Consider the following 17,495-nt stretch of genomic DNA (forward strand, 5'->3'; position numbering starts at 1 on the left):
TCGACATACTTTGGAACTCCTTTACTAACCATTTGGCTATGTTTTGTGTAGGGAAACCCACTGATGAAACTATCTCTCGCATCTCCTTGCCAGATTTATGGATTTTGGTAGTCCTTTAATCCTAGGTAGAACCGGGTTTACTGTCTTTACTCGGGCTTCTCCGATGATCGCCTTACACTCCTTTATTGTTTTGTCCGTGAGTCGTATTAATCCTGGTAGCGGATCCACTCTCAAATGTCTATAAGGTCCTCCGTTGATTTTCGTCGTCATCTGTTCGTCGTAGTCCTCTTTATCCATTACCACTACTGCGTTTCCCTTATCGGCTTTTACGTAGTATACTGGTTTTTCCTTAAGCTCCTTTAGAATCCTCCTTTCGTCCTGGTTCGTTATCCCGTGCCGTCCATCTTTGATGGCGTCTGCCACGATGTTCCTCGCTGTATTTTGATCCTGTTGCTCGATGTTTCGGGAAATCGCTGTCTCCATGTCCACGATGATCTGTTCCACGTCTGATTTCTGTGTGATCGCATACCCCAGTCCCTTGTTGAGGTGAGCTAGTTGTTCCTCCGTAAACTGCTGTGTCGAACGGTTCACGACGAATCCTTCGATGATCTGTACGGTGGGTTTGTCAGTACGGATTTCCTCTGCTGATTTCACTCGCAATTTGTTCAGTTTTTTCCTGTGCAGTCTCCGCTTCCGGTCTGATTCACATTCTTCTGCCCTCTTTACCTTCTTCAAAAACAGGTCGAATGATTCCGGGTTATCCTTAGCTAACTTCAAATGCATATTGTAGCACTCCAAAGTCACTCGTTCTAATTTAGCGTAATGCCTCTTTATCGATGTCTTTATGAACTCGGACTCTGCTTTCTTATTAATACTTTTTGGTACATGAGATCCCATCTTAATCTAATGGCTGACGGTAGTCAGCTTCTCTTTTAGGCACTTCTTAAGGAAGGCCACGTCCTTATTAATACTAGCGATTGTTCTCCTCAAATTGAGAAAAGTATTTCGCTCATGCCGCTCGGATGTCATTTTCAGAAAAAATATATAGCTCTTTTAGTGGAATGTATTCAACCGTCTAAGACGAATTAAGTACTGTCCATTTAATTCCACCAGTTAATTTTCGTTATCTTTGCAGATACGTATTTCGACCACAACTGTGTGGTCGTCTTCAGTGTCTTGTACTTGACTCGACTTGAAGAAAACAATCGCAACTTACACTATTTATACTACGCTAGGTACCTAATCTAATCTTATTTGCCTACTTTATTTACCTATACAGTAAATTACTTTATTGTTTAGGTAGAAACTTGAAGAGCCAAGAGCTGCCATTTCCTTGATCCTTATTCAACAGCGCTGTTTGTACCTGTCGGTGGATTTCCAAACTCTCAGCTACATCGAGTTTCCATGGGGAAGAGACATTTCTTAAGATTTTAATATTTGATGCCGTAATTGGGTGATTTTCCTTATACACATGCTCTGCTACCTTAGATCTAAATTCGTAATGTAATCCCTTATCGTTTTCTCTTTTCGCCTTACTTACTTCCGCCATATGTTCCTTGAACCTTATATCTAATGATCTTTTTGTTTGGCCTACATAGATTTTTTCACATTGGGAACAACTTATCTTATAAACGCCTGCCTTATTCAACATTTCTACTTTATCCTTCGTTGAACCCAATAGAGACTTGAGTTGGTTGCTTCTACTGGAGAATACTAGATCGATGCCGAATTTCCTTAGTCGAGGGCGTAGCTGGTTGGTGATGTGTTTATCATATGGGACCGAAACTCTTTTCAGCGGCTCCTCTATCGGTGTCAGCGTTGTATGTCCATTTCGTCGTAGGGTCCTTTCCTTCTTGTTGATGATCGCTCGTATAGTCCTCTCATGGTATCCGTTGATCTTCGCTGTTTCCAAGATGTATTGTAGTTCCTTCGTTTTTCCTTCTTCGCTCAGGGGTATCGTCTGCATCCTGTGGATCATGTGATGAAATGCTGCCATTTTATGTTGGAATCATTCGACCTGTTTTTGAAGAAGGTAAAGAGGGCAGAAGAATGTGAATCAGACCGGAAGCGGAGACTGCACAGGAAAAAACTGAACAAATTGCGAGTGAAATCAGCAGAGGAAATCCGTACTGACAAACCCACCGTACAGATCATCGAAGGATTCGTCGTGAACCGTTCGACACAGCAGTTTACGGAGGAACAACTAGCTCACCTCAACAAGGGACTGGGGTATGCGATCACACAGAAATCAGACGTGGAACAGATCATCGTGGACATGGAGACAGCGATTTCCCGAAACATCGAGCAACAGGATCAAAATACAGCGAGGAACATCGTGGCAGACGCCATCAAAGATGGACGGCACGGGATAACGAACCAGGACGAAAGGAGGATTCTAAAGGAGCTTAAGGAAAAACCAGTATACTACGTAAAAGCCGATAAGGGAAACGCAGTAGTGGTAATGGATAAAGAGGACTACGACGAACAGATGACGACGAAAATCAACGGAGGACCTTATAGACATTTGAGAGTGGATCCGCTACCAGGATTAATACGACTCACGGACAAAACAATAAAGGAGTGTAAGGCGATCATCGGAGAAGCCTGAGTAAAGACAGTAAACCCGGTTCTACCTAGGATTAAAGGACTACCAAAATCCATAAACCCGGCAAGGAGATGCGAGAGATAGTTTCATCAGTGGGTTCCCCTACCCAAAACATAGCCAAATGGTTGGTAAAGGAGTTCCAAAGTATGCCGAAACCATTCCCCAGCAGGTCAGTCATCAACACCCAGGAGTTCGCCCAGAAGCTGTTGGAATCAGGACACATCGAAGAAGAGGACATAATGGTATCATTCGACGTAGCGGCATTGTTCCCTAGCGTTCCAGTGAAAGATGCTCTGAATCTTCTAGAGGACTGGCTGCTAACACAAAGGACGGAAACAACATGGCGAGGAAAAGTGAAGATGTACCTAAATCTGGCAAGGCTATGCATGACGGAGAACTACTTCACATTTCGTGGCAACTACTACAAACAGACGAAAGGAGCACCGATGGGAAATCCGCTATCACCGTTTTTGTGCGAACTGTTCATGGCGAACCTGGAGAACAGCCTACAAGAACAAGGAATACTACCCCAGAAGTGGTGGAGATACGTCGACGACATTTTCAGCATCATCAACCGAAAGGATCTACCCAGGATTTTGGAAGCGATAAACAACGTGCATAAGGACATCAAATTTACCTTCGAAGAGGAAAAAGAAGGTAAACTACCTTTCTTGGATCTACTAGTCATCAGGGAAGCAAATACAACATTGAGCCTCGAAATCTACAGGAAGCCCACGAACACCATGAGAGTCATCCCATATACATCGAACCATTCGTACCAACATAAAATGGCAGCATTTCATCACATGATCCACAGGATGCAGACGATACCCTGAGCGAAGAAGGAAAACGAAGGAACTACAATACATCTTGGAAACAGCGAAGATCAACGGATACAAGGAGAGGACTATACGAGCGATCATCAACAAGAAGGAAAGGACCCTACGACGAAATGGACATACAACGCTGACACCGATAGAGGAGCCGCTGAAAAGAGCTTCGGTCCCATATGATAAAAACATCACCAACCAGCTACGCCCTCGACTAAGGAAATTCGGCATCGATCTAGTATTCTCCAGTAGAAGCAACCAACTCAAGTCTCTATTGGGTTCAACGAAGAATAAAGTAGAAATGTTGAATAAGGCAGGCGTTTATAAGATAAGTTGTTCCCAATGTGAAAAAATCTATGTAGGCCAAACAAAAAGATCATTAGATACATATAAGGTTCAAGGAACATATGGCGGAAGTAAGTAAGGCGAAAAGAGAAAACGATAAGGGATTACATTACGAATTTAGATCTAAGGTAGCAGAGCATGTGTATAAGGAAAATCACCCAATTACGGCATCAAATATTAAAATCTTAAGAAATGTCTCTTCCCCATGGAAACTCGATGTAGCTGAGAGTTTGGAAATCCACCGACAGGTACAAACAGCGCTGTTGAATAAGGATCAAGGAAATGGCAGCTCTTGGCTCTTCAAGTTTCTACCTAAACAATAAAGTAATTTACTGTATAGGTAAATAAAGTAGGCAAATAAGATTAGATTAGGTACCTAGCGTAGTATAAATAGTGTAAGTTGCGATTGTTTTCTTCAAGTCGAGTCAAGTACAAGACACTGAAGACGACCACACAGTTGTGGTCGAAATACGTATCTGCAAAGATAACGAAAATTAACTGGTGGAATTAAATGGACAGTACTTAATTCGTCTTAGACCACATTTTTGTCAACCGCTCTAGTGAAACTCGCCGATCGCTTCGGAAATACGGTCATCGCTCGTGCATTGCTGGATAACGGTTCTCAAATATGCATGATCACGGAGAACCTGTCTCAAAGGTTGAATTTCAAGCGTTCATATATGCAGTCCTTGGCGCATCAGTTTTCTACGAGTTGCTGCTGAGTGAGCAGTTGAAGCTATCGGATTCGGGTCCGATTTTGCGAAACACCGAACTGGGTTGGATAGTTGCTGGAGAAATAACTGATAGACCAGTCACCACGTTCAGCGCTGTTACAGCCTCAGTCAGCAGTTAGCACGTTTTTGGGACTTGGAGTCATGCCGAACGAAGAGCTGTTTTTCCGTCGAAGAATCTACGTGTGAATCGATTTTCGAGCAGACGACAACGAGAGACGCTGATGGAAAATTTCGAGTGCTGCCGAAGAAGCAGTTCATGATGAAACATTTGAGAAAGTCAAAGGAGATAGCAACCAAACGGTTCATGGGATTGGAGCGCCGTCTGACTGCAAATCCAGAAATGAAGGCTCTTTTTACTGAATGTATTCATGAGTATTTAGTGATGGGCCATATGCGAGAAGTACGTGAGGAGGAGGAAGAACCTAAACACAGCTATTATTTGCCACACCATGCAGTCATGAAACCGGATAGTACGACAACGAAGCTCAGAGTTGTTTTTGACGCCTCATGTGCTACAGATTCTGGAGTTTCCGTGAACGACACACTGATGGTAGGACCGGTGGTCCAAGACGATTTGCTGTCAATACTGTTTCGTTTCCGCCTCCAGATGTACGCTATAGTCGCTGACGTAGAGAAAATGTATCGAATGATCAACGTAGTCGAACAAGATCAGCCATTGCAAAGGATTCTTTGGCGAGAGTCCGCCGATCAGCCAATTCGAGCGTATCAGTTGAGTACAGTGACCTACGGCACTTCGTCAGCGCCGTATTTAGCAACTCGAAGTATGAAGAAGTGTGCCGAAGAAGCAGAACAGACGTATCCTGTAGCAGCCAAGGTCGTAGAGCGCGATTTCTATGTTGATGACATGCTAAGTGATGCGCAATCTATCAAGGAAGGACAAAGCCTGTGTTATGATGTTTCGTCGCTACTCAGTTCTGCTGGATTCAATCTCCGAAAGTGGCATTCTAATCAGCCAGCAATCTTAATGGCAATTCCAAATTATTTGCGAGACAAGCGAGAACTTTTAGACATCGATTCGTCGTCTACCGTGAAGACCCTTGGATTATGTTGGGAGCCAGCTACGGATAAGTTCTGGTTCAAAATGCCACTCTGGAAGCAGTCGTTACCTATTACGCAACGTATCGTTCTTTCTGACTCCGCTCGTTTGTTCGATCCGTACGGATTAGCAGGGACAGTGATTGCGCAGGCAAAAATGTTTCTCCAAGAGCTTTGGAAGAAGAAGTATTCTTGGGATGAACCGTTGAGCGCAGATCTGCAGTCACAATGGCTAAAGTTCCGGACAAGGTTGGATCGACTGGACGCAGTTTCCGTTCCCCGCTGGATCGCATTCGACGATAATGTGATTTCAAGTGAGCTACACGGGTTCTGTGACGCCTCGGAGAAAGCGTATGGAGCAGTGATCTATCTGCGAGTACAGCTTGCCGAGAGTTCTGTTTGGTGGAATGGGCCTGAGTGGCTTCAAGAGGATTCCAGTACATGGCCGAAGATGAGCGACGACACAGAACAGCAGTTTGATTCAGTTACGCTTGAGGAAACGCCGTTGGTAGCAGCTGTAGTGCAGGAACTACCGTCTAGTGATACATTCAACGTCCTACAAGCATTACGCAAGATGGCTACTATTAAGTGTTACCTGTGCGTATTTGTCTGCCTAATAGTTACAGCGGTCTATCTAGCGATGATAGCAGATTTTACAACTGAGCCATTCTTGCCTGTCTGCCTAGAGGAAATTCCGGAAAACAGACTGAGTAGATGGAGTCGAGTTCAGCGGTTCAGTCAAGTCTTGTGGAAGAGATGGTCGACAGATTATTTGTCGGACCTTCACAACCGAAACAAGTGGACGAGGAGAAGAGACAACTTGCACATTGGAACGATGGTCCTACTGAAAGAAGACAAGTTGCCTCCGTTGCAGTGGCACTTGGGACGAGTGACGGAGATCCACCCAGGCGCCGATGACATCATTCGAGTAGTTACAGTTCGTACGCAGTATGGAACTTTCCGTAGAGGTATCCAGAAGATTTGTATACTTCCCATCCGGGACAATCAGCATCTAGTCGAGCACGCTCAGTAGTCAAGTCCGTCAAGTAAAATAAGTATTTCTGCCCCCGTTGGGGCACTTAAGGCAGCAGGCGGCAATTATTTTGCCGTTGGAAGCCTCTTGGAAGAAGAATTTCGTGCCTTTTGAAAGAAAGCTTATGAGCCACTTGAAAAAGGAGGCTTTCGTGCCTCTTGGAAGGCGGTTTTCGAGTCTCTTGAATAAAGGCTTCCGAGCATATTGAAGGGAGGCTTTCAAGCATATTGAAGGAAGCCTTCACAGCCTCTTGAAGGGTGGCTTCAAAACCCTTTGAAAGCGGCTTACGAGCCACTTAAAGGAAGCCTTCTGAGCGTCTTGAAAGTACGCTTCGAAGCCTCTCGGTGTAAGAATCTCGTGCCTTTTGAAGGGAAGCTTCCGGGCCTCTTGAAAGGAGGCTTACGAGCCTTTTAAAAGGAAGCTTACGAGCCTCGTGAATCGATTCTTCCGAGCCTCTGGGAGGCAGGCTTCCGATCTTTTTGCAAGGCGGCTTTCGAGCCACTTCAAAAGAGGCTTCTGAGCTTCTTAAAAAGAGGCTTTAGAACCTCTTGAAAGGATGCTTCCAAGCCTCTTGAAAGGAGACTTAAGAGCCTCTTGGAGGTGGTTCGGTTGTGGCTCAAGCCGAGCGTTACGATCCATACAAAAAAATTAAACCTTCCATACAAAAAGTGTAACGAGGGGGAGGGTGGGGGTCCAAAATCACCAAATTTAGCATTACGTAATTTTAGAAAGAACCCTTGGAAGGAGGCTTCCAAGCCTCTTGAAGTATTTTGAAGGGAAGCTTCCGAGCATCTTGAATGGAGGTTTCAAAGCCTCTTGAAAGGCAGCTTTCGAACCACTTAAAAGGAGGCTCCTGAGCATCTTAAAGGTACGCTTCCAAGCTTGAAAGAAGAATTCCGAGCTTCTTGAAAGGAAGCTTCCGAGCCTCTTGAAATAAGTTTTCCGAGACTCTTGATGGAAGGCTTCCGAGCATCTTGAAGAGAGGTTTCCGAGCCTTGAATAGATGCATCTGAGCCTCTTGACAATAGGCTTTCAAGTCTCTTGAAAGAAGAATACCGAGCCTCTTGATATTAGGCTGCCGAGCATCTTAAAAGCTTTCGAGCCTCTTGAAAGGATGCTTCCGAGACCCTTGAAAGGAGGTACGAGTCTCTTGAAAGAAAGCTTCGAGCTGCTTGGATGGAAGCTTCCGAGAAGTGTAGAAGGATGCTTTCAATTCTCCCGCAATGAAGCAACTGAGGTTTTCGAAAAAAAAGTCTCGATGCCTCTCAAATGGGAGCTTCCGTCCCTTCAGACTCTTTTAGAAAAATATATTAGCTCTTTTAGTGGAATGTATTCAACCGTCTAAGACGAATTCGTCTTATAGCCTATTCAGATTACGCCATTAATGACATAATAATTGGCGTTTCAGGGTAAATACGCTTTATGATGTCATTATTTACGTAATATTCCATACATTTTGCGCTGTCAAAGGATACCCGCTAAAAAGAGTCATAAAGAATTTATTACGAACAATTATTACGAGAGAGCTTTCGTTCTAAATGGGATGCAGGGAGAAATTCAACAAAACAAAACTGACAAGCGTCACGCTCTCTTTGCCAGAGAGAAAATTCTCTCTGTTTTCATTTCGTTTCGTAGTTGACTGTCATGCTCTTTCTGTCGCAGCAGGGTCGAATGCATGTTAGATGGAAATCTTCTGAGCGCTGAAGAATAACTCGGATTGTGATGGTTTTGTGGAAAGCATTTTATATGATGAAAAATAATGATGATAATTATTTATTCTCCACTTATTCAACATGAATTGTTTAAAAACAGATGCTCTCTAGAATTAACATGAAGTATTTAACTTAAACCTAGATTTAATAGAACAAATCGAATAAATTTTCAAAGTTCAAGGGCCAATGCGGAAGACAATTTAAAACGTAGGAATGGTTGTAAAACGAATATATTTGATGAATAAACATGATTTCTTAAATGTTTTCAATTCTGCTCCTTGAATGGCTTAATATACTTTGGATTTCAACATTTTTCACGTGGGACAACTGTACGATTTGAATGGGATGTATATATAAAGTAGAATAACCTTAAATAAAACATGGATTGGTAATGCATTAATTCATCCAAAATCCAGTTTAAATTATATCACATTCACACGATTCGATTTTGTTAGAAGCTGTATCATTGATTGTCGAGTAGAACGCAATGGTTCAGTTTCCATTAAAAAAAATAAATTGCTGAGTTGCCCTTCATACATGGAGATACTGGTGGAAATACATTTTAGTTCGATAATATTTCTTGAAAATTGGTCCAATCGTCCTTTTTTTTTATTTATTTGTGAGAATTCCCAAAAGTATCTAAATTTTTCTATCAAATCTCCGTTCGATCATAGTACAGAATCAAAATACTTTTTAAACTTAAAAATAAATTGAGGAATAGTCTGATTCCCCGAAGAACGGCGCACCCAACTAATGAATGTAGCTTCGCTCATTATCCTTAATGAGAGCTTCAAATATTCTTCGAAAATCCCTTTTCATATTTTTTTTATATTTTTTTTTTCGTAGAAACTTTGTTCAGAAAAAAATGTTCGATTGTCGCCACACAAATGCTTGATTCCGCAAATTAAATTTTAAAACTCTCTGTAACTTACTGGGGGCCAGGGCCGTGTTACTCCCAGCACTGGTGAGACCCCCTTCAACAAGCCTCAGGGTCGGCTCTACGCTCGTGACACTCCGCGATAGAAAACACTCGAGTTGTCTAATGAAAAACTCCCACTTTATTGTGCACTTTATTTTCCTCCTTGACGTCCTACTTCTTTCTTCCTTCTCGCGTCCGTCCTCAAACACCGGACGACGCTTCCCACTTTCTTACTTCTACCTCCCACCTTTCTCTTCTTTACTTCCTCGCTTCTCTTTCTTCTTCGTTCTTCGAGACCCGCGCACTGCTACTCCGCTACCTGTAGACTCTTCGGTTTCTGCAACTGGGTCAAGGGTGGATGCCGGCTTCTTCTCGGCGGGCTGCAGCCTCTCGTGGACCCTCTGCCTGTGTGGTGCACCCCTCGAGTGTAGTGATGAACTCGAGGCTTCAGCAGTCCGTGGACGTACTGGGAAAAACCTGGTTTTATGGTGCACTTGGTGGACACACTCTCCTAGGGCAGGTTACGGGTTTCAGAACGGCGGGAAACCGCGATGGCGTTTTATAATAAAACCGCGAGGTCCTGGATGTCCAGTCTTCCGCACTAAAGGCTGGTTTACAGTTCGGAAAACGTGTCCGCGGGATTTCTCACGGGATTTTGCTCCGGGTTTTGTCAGGGAAAATTTTCCGCCAATAAGTCTCCACTGTTAAAACATTTTCCGTGATTGGGTTTACACTTCAGGATTTTGCTTCGGGATTTGAGAATCTGCGTATCCTCACCCGCGCTTGAGTTTACACTTCGGGGTTTTGGTTCGGATTTCTTTATACAAGAGGTGGAAGGATAACGAGAAGAGGGAGATATAGCGAGAGAAAGGGAGAGAATGAGTGAGAGAGAGAGCGATTGAGTGGGAGAGAAAGAGGAAATTAGTGAGCGAGTGAGTGAAAATGAGTAAGAGAAAGTGAGTAAGTCAAAGTGAGTGAGTGAGTGAGTGAACGAGTGATTGAGTGAAAGTGAGTGAGTGAGAATGAGTGTGTGAGGTTGAGTGAGTGAATGAGAATGAGTGTGTGAAAGTACGTGAATGAGAGAGAGTGAATGATTGAGTGAGAGTGAATAAGTGATTTAGTGAATGTGAGTGAGTGAGTGAGATTGAGCGAGTGAGTGAGAATGTGTGTGTATGAATGAGATTGAGTGAGTGAATGAGAGAGTGAATGAGTGAGAGAAAGTGAGTGAGAATGAGTTAGAGCGAGTGAGTGAGAATGAGTTAGGGCGAGTGAGTGAGAATGAGTTAGAGCGGGTGAGTGAGTATGAGTTAGAGCGAGTGAGTGAGAATGAGCTTGAGCAAGTGAGTGAAAATGAGTTAGAGCTAGCGAGTGAGAATGATTAAGAGCGAGTGAGTGAGAATGAGTTAGAGCGAGTGAGTGAGAATGAGTTAGAGCAAGGGAGTGAGAATGAGTTAGAGCGAGTCTCTCTATGCACTATTTCTCAATTATCACTGCTCACTTTTCACTCCTCACTTCTTAGTACTCATTTCTCACTTTACTCTTCTTACTTCTCATTCTCAATTCCCACTTCTCACTATTCATTTAACTTCTCACAACTCATTTTTTCACTTATCATTCTTCACTTCTCACTTCTCATTAGTCACTTTTCTTTTCTCCCTCTTCAGAACTCACTTCATACTCTTCACTTCTCGCGCCTTATCTCACTACTCATTTCTCACTTCTCAACTCTTACTTTTAATTGTACACTTCTTACTTCTTATTCTCACTGCTCATTGCTCATTGCTTACTTACTCATTTTTTCATTTCTCGCTTTATCATTCCTTAGTTTTCTCCGGACACTTCTCATTTTTCACTATCCACTTCACTAAATTCTTCCCATAATAAATTTCCGTCATAGATTACACATTTCCCGTGCGGAATCAATTCAAACGGAATTGTTTCCCCGAGGGATTTGCATCTCTACACATGGGATTTTTAACCGTACACTTTTCCCGCGATTGGGTTTACACTTCAGGAAAATATTTTTTCGTGTAGACTTCTGCTCCTGTCACGGGAAACGCAAATCCCGCTCCCATTTAAATTACATGAGAGACCAAATCCCGGGACACGTTTTCCGAACTGTAAACCAGCCTTAACTCCTTTTCACTTCTCTTCTACAACCTTCTTCAATTTTCCAATTTCTTCAACTTTCCAAGCTCTATAACTCTCTGCTTACTCAATAACTTTTGTGTCTCTCAAATCAACCTTTCCATTCGAAAATCACCAGGCTAATCATTTGTCGTTCTTGTGTCCGTTGACCCCAAGCCTCTGGCCGTTGACCCGTTGTCGCCCATGAATTCCGCCACATGCTGCCCACCCAGTTCGCCACCCAATTCGCCACCCCCATGGCCACCCATTCCATGTTTTTCTCGGCGTCCCTGGTGGTGAGTAGCGGTATCACTGTCGTCCTTTAATGGGGCAGTGTAGTGTTGGCTGCGTTCGAAGGGTTTGTGGGAGCAGGAACATTTAACACTAAACAACCACGATTATTTTACTTTTTTTACAATTTAAACGAATACAAAACGCGTAAAATCTCACCAATCTTGGACAACACACTGACACTTGTTACATCTCCTTGAATTCAACCCTGTATTAGCGTGCAAATGAGGAAACATGGAAACGTCAAGATATATTATCTTGCTGCAGTCTGAACACCTCGTAATAATTGGATACCCTCTCACTTAACAAAGTCATAAATAGCCCAATATGAATAGGCTATTAGACTCTTTTAGTTAGGTTTAAGTGCAAAAGCATGTTGTTAACATATTATGCAATATTTTGTTTCGATAAGATAGATTGCATTGAAGTTTTTTTTTTAATTTGCTCTTTCAACGTTTTGTGCTGTTGATGTTTTATCGCACAGATTTGATTAACTAATCGCCATGCATAGTATGTTCAAAACATAGTTTAAACTACACAAAACATAGTTTAAACTACACAAACTACACAATTATCAAAAGTTTATCAATAAGTTTTGATTGGATTGTAATACAGCCGCCATTACGCATTATTGTCCGAGGTACCCCCTGGGGCCAACGAAGGTACCCCCAGGGATACATGTACCCCAGGTTGAGAACCGCTGAACTATGTGATCATGGGCAGTTTAGGCCTCTGGTTATTAAATTTATTGATTGTTCTCTCCAATGATGGACAAGGCTCCCAAAATCCAAAACTAAATGCACTCGCGTTTTCAAGAGCACCCCTTTCGCAACGGGAGTCACTCACAACTATCATTTTTATTATTTCAGCTTTGATGCGCAGCATGCGTGGAATAATTAAAATGACAGTTGTGCGTGGCTTCCGTTTTGAATAGACTAACGCAAAATGAACTCCCCCAAGAAATTATGACATTTGAGCGGGTCGCATAATGAACGCAAAATGAACTTTTGTTCGAGAAGACGACCCGCTCAAATGTCAAAATCCATCAGGTGAGTGAATTTGATGAACTTCTGCACAGGTCTATGGGGTGCTCTTGAAAACGCGTATAGTTATAGACTTAAGAGCCCCGCACATAGCATACGTTTGCGTTGCGTTTGGCAGTTTTCCCACGAGAAATGTGTCAAACGCAACGCAAACGTATCCTATGTGCGGGGCTCTTTAGAGCATCATTAATGGGCGCGAGTATTTTGATCACCTTCGCAGCGCTGTTATTTTACAGTCGGGATTCGCTGGTTGGGATTTTAATACTTGGGTCACTTTTTAGTTGGGCCTCCGCTAGTTGGGCCATGGCCCAACTAAAAAGCAACCGTATGTCAAAATTCAATGTAAACACGGAAAATGGGATTGGGCGTCACTGGACATCATTTGTGATTTTCAAGTCGAAATACACGTGTTCAAATGGCTGTCAGTTGACCCAACTAAAAACCGAATTCGTTAGTTGGGCCGAGGTCGTGGCCCAACCAGCGAATCGCAACTGTAGTTAGTCACTCTTTTTCGTATCGGTCACTGTTTTCGGTTATCAATTTGGTTGCTGTATTTCGCACCGGTGATGTTTGACAGTTAATAAAATAGCAGCGCTCCTACTACGCTACCAAATTTGGTCGCTTTTCAGTTGCGCTACTGTTATTGTCGGCGTAGCACCAACTTAGAATTCGGAAGTCCGGACTTCCGAACCGAACTTTCTTCCGAAGTTTTATCTGTCAAACTAATGGATGCGTTGTTTAGCGCATCTTTAGGGGAATCCAGCGCACTACTTCCGAAGTTGGGAAAGATGCCTGTATCTGGAGAAAAATCCAACTTCGGTATAAAAAGCGGTATAAATTTATTCTGGATACACAATATAGCAGCACGTTTAGTAGCGACCGGTAAAGTTTCAAGTGACTAAATACTCGCGCCCGTTAATCTTGCTCTTAGTCGAGTCAAGTACGAGACACTGAAGACGACCTTACTGTTGAGATCGAAATACGTATATGTCAAAGGTACAATAAAGTAATGGAATTGAATGGAATTGTACAAACTCGTCTTCTTCTTCTTCAATGGCTCTACATTCCAACTGGAACTTGGCCTGCTTTGCAACTTAGTATTCTATTAGCATTTCCTCAGTTATTAATTGAAAGCTTTTTCTATGCCCACCATTGCATGAGTATGTATCCTGTGTGGCAAGTACAATGGATACACTTTGCCCAGGGTGTCGAGAATGTTTCCCACCCGAAAACACCGGGAATCGAACTCGCCATCTCCGGATTGGCAATCCTACGCCTTTGCTGGCAAGGCTCCTGGAGACCCCTCTTATGACAAGTAAATACATTCCACTAAAAGCTTAAAATAATTTTCGTATCATTCCACCAATGTTTTTGAAAAAGTTGGCAAGCAAATTTACGACACCTTTATTTTGGTTATTCAAATTATCTTTAGAAACTAACCACTTGTCATAAGACGAGTTTGTACAATCCCATTGAATTCCACCACTTAATTGTATCTTGACAGATACGTATTACGACCTCAACAGTAAGGTCGTCTTCAGTGTCTCGTACTTGACTCGACTCGACGAAAGCGGCCCAATTCTTTTATCTACCTCTTTCCAGATGACCAATGATGAAGAATTTACTTCAAGAAAATCTCATAGTTCCGGTATCAGCAGTGGTATTCATAACTAATACTACCTACAACCACCGTCAATACAGGAAGTCTGTGTTCACAACGTAATTACTTCAAGGACAATCCCAACATCCTCTGTGAATTGCAGATAAGTATTGCGTTTATATTTTAATTGCACTGAGCTCGTTCTAATCTGATCGATGAATGAATTGACTTCACACATATTTAGATACATCGTGAATAATCAATATCATTAGTAAATTTAAATATTCCCGTAGATTAGTTCGGAGCCTTAAGTAAGATCTCGGTCCGGTTGCATCTAAGGACTCCTTAGATCTTAGTGCAGTGCACACCGGACGTGTTGCCCGGTAGACGTATCGCTCAGCGGTATTTAAATCAACGCAGATAGGCTATGGTCAGAGGGTGCGTTGATATTACAAGATTACAAGATTATTCAAGATGTACTGTTTTACAATCTCACGACATTAACATGTCGATAGGATGATTTCAACAAATCGTTCATAACATGTTCAATTTTTTGCCTTTCTCGTAGTATACGTTAAAAGGCTATGTGTTCGCTCCAAAAATAAACTTTTGATATTTTTTCATATTTTACAAACAATAGGTAGGTGTGTTGAACGTAATTTCAGCATCTTGTTTGATCAAAGCATACCCTCCATTTAAATAACACGGTCGTATCACGTGAGACGTTTCGAAATCGACAATTCTCGAATCATTCGAGATGCAGAACAAGCACTGCTGTTGTGCCATTTATTACAAGCAATGTGATGTCTGCAATTTTCTCAATTGCGTAAAATATTACTTATACTAATACGTTTGGGCTATTGAGGGACCTTTCGAACACTGATCATTAACAAATCGCGCTAAAAGTTTTTACAAAGAAACTACCTACTTGGCTTGCTGATTTCAAACGTGGTTGGAACTTTTCACTATGTAGTCGAAGATAGTACCAGAGCCTTGAAATTTATTACGAATGGATGTTTGCATTTTGGTTTGTTATTAAGCTGCATTTGTACTAACCTATAGAATGCTGTAAACAGATTGTGGTGCTAATCCCGAACGTTTTCCTGTTTTGGTCGATGAACTCATCGCTGTGTATGTCGTGCTTGGTATTTGCATGCGACTTTCGTCTCACCTGGTGGTGCTACATGGGACCTCGTAATCGTCGACATCAAATTCAAAGCGAGAGTAAATGGCTCAATTTAAATTGTGGGAAACTGCACCTTGCATATGAAAGTATCGTTGCACTGATTTTCACTTTCCCACTGAACTTACTGATGGGTCACTTGATACCCTCATTTATTTCAACCATTTTTCGTTGAACTCTTTTTGGTAATAATTTCACTTCATAAACTTCATCACAAAATAGCTCGTATCGATTTCCTGTCGTTAATTACTCGATAATTCGTTTCACAATAAATGATTAAATCGGTCACATTGACGATCGAGCGCGGTCGCTTATATTGCTGAACGCTCTGACGAGGAGAAATGTGAATTTTCTTCGTTCTCTCCCCGAAGCGAAATATTTTCCTTTATCCCGTACTGCTGCCGTCTTCGGAAACGTAATAAGATTCTCTACCAACACATACCGGTCCAGTTGGGCTCTATCTGCGTGAGCGAGGTTCGTTTCCCCAAGCAGGTTGGGCAAAATAACAACACACCGGAATCGTCCTCGGCATGGGCTACAAGCCTTCGATGATCGAGCTGAGGAATTCCAACAATTTCACATAAACAAACGGTAGCCCTTCCACTCATACACGATGCCACACCACCAGGGACCCCAATAAGACCCGTCGCTGTACGACACTGTGGTTGTGTCGTTCTTCACGCGATCCACGATCGCAACACTGTGTGCGTTCTTCTTGGCTCGGGTCGCCCAAAGACCCTCTAAAATTGCGAACTAATTTTACAATTTTCCACTCCTTTTCGCGTGAATTTCAAAACTAAAATTATCACAATGCACTCATTACACTTTCCGTTGACTGAATATCATATTGCAATTAACAAACTGTGCACTTTGCATCCGATTTTGATCACTTTTGTGAGCACGTAGGGACTCCCTGTGACATCGTAACTAATCCGTCTGCAAGCGAGTGTACCACCACTTCGAAGATCAAGAAAGTTCAACGCTGGGATCGTGGTTAAAAGTTGTCGCACGGGATGATGATGGGGTGGGCGCGAAGGTATTTGTCGCGCGACAATAATGATTGTGTTGGGAGAAAAAGTCGGCGAGAGCTTTGAAGAAATTTGTGATATTTTAACCCTTTTGGAGGTACCAACAAACAACGACAAGCTACAAATAAGCATCTAGGTTGAATTATTGTTTATTTGTGATCTTCATAGCTGAATAAAATGGATGCTGAATAACTCGCTAGACAGATTTCATTTCAGCATTTAATTTTACTAATATTCGACATGGTCTATTTATTTGTTTACTACCTTTATTTGAAGTCGAACTAACGTTTTCGTTTTATCACATTTCAGCACATTGAGGAAGTTTAACAATGTGCTGAACTAATGATTTTTAAAGTTCTCTGTTCGACTATGATGTGATGCTCTGAAAGTGTGGTCGAATTGAGTTTGAATAGTAAGTTAATAAGCAAGCATTAGACATCCTTCTTAACCATTGGATTTCACATTTATCAGATCTATCGCACAGTGGAAAAAATATTATGCTTGAAGTTTGAGTTTGAGAAAAAATCTGAAAAGTTTGAGAAAAAATCTGGATTCTAGATATGGAAAATTTGATTTATAGGAAAATAATGATTTATTTTCAAGACATGCTTTTTATATTCGTGATTAATTAAGCTATCGGAGATTATAACGAACAAAACTGCTGGAGCAATGAAAAAAAAAACTAAACTAAATTTACTAAAAGACGGACATAACGCCGTTGAATAACGTCGGAAAATTATTGAATCTTTGATGTGTGGAATCCCAATATTATCGCATGGATGTTGATCTTTATTGCGGCGAAATTGGAATAATCTTAGCATTTGACAATCATATCGCAACCGTTTATCAAGAGATTCTGAGGAAGGCCGAATATACATTGATTTTATTTTCATAAATTCATAAATAGCATTGGGGACGGATTTTATTTTATCGTTTATCGACATTATTTTTATGTATTTTTCCTAGTGTGCGACGGTTACGACTGGCTG

At 42.0% G+C, this 17,495-nt stretch overlaps 1 protein-coding gene across 1 annotated transcript in view; it reads right to left on the reverse strand.

Annotated features, from left to right (window-relative positions):
- The window catches only part of LOC134223560 (uncharacterized), a 34,808-nt gene extending 18,378 nt beyond the window's left edge, over positions 1-16,430 (reverse strand). The window contains exons 1-2 of the mRNA XM_062702744.1: positions 15,921-16,430; positions 15,352-15,714 (exon numbers count right to left, since the gene is read on the reverse strand). The gene's annotated coding sequence lies outside the window, so the exon portion shown is untranslated. The remainder of the gene's footprint in view (positions 1-15,351; positions 15,715-15,920) is intronic.
- Between the last annotated feature and the right edge of the window lie 1,065 nt (positions 16,431-17,495).

This window comes from Armigeres subalbatus, chromosome 3 (assembly GCF_024139115.2).
Source record: "Armigeres subalbatus isolate Guangzhou_Male chromosome 3, GZ_Asu_2, whole genome shotgun sequence".
Classification (NCBI taxonomy): domain Eukaryota; kingdom Metazoa; phylum Arthropoda; class Insecta; order Diptera; family Culicidae; genus Armigeres; species Armigeres subalbatus.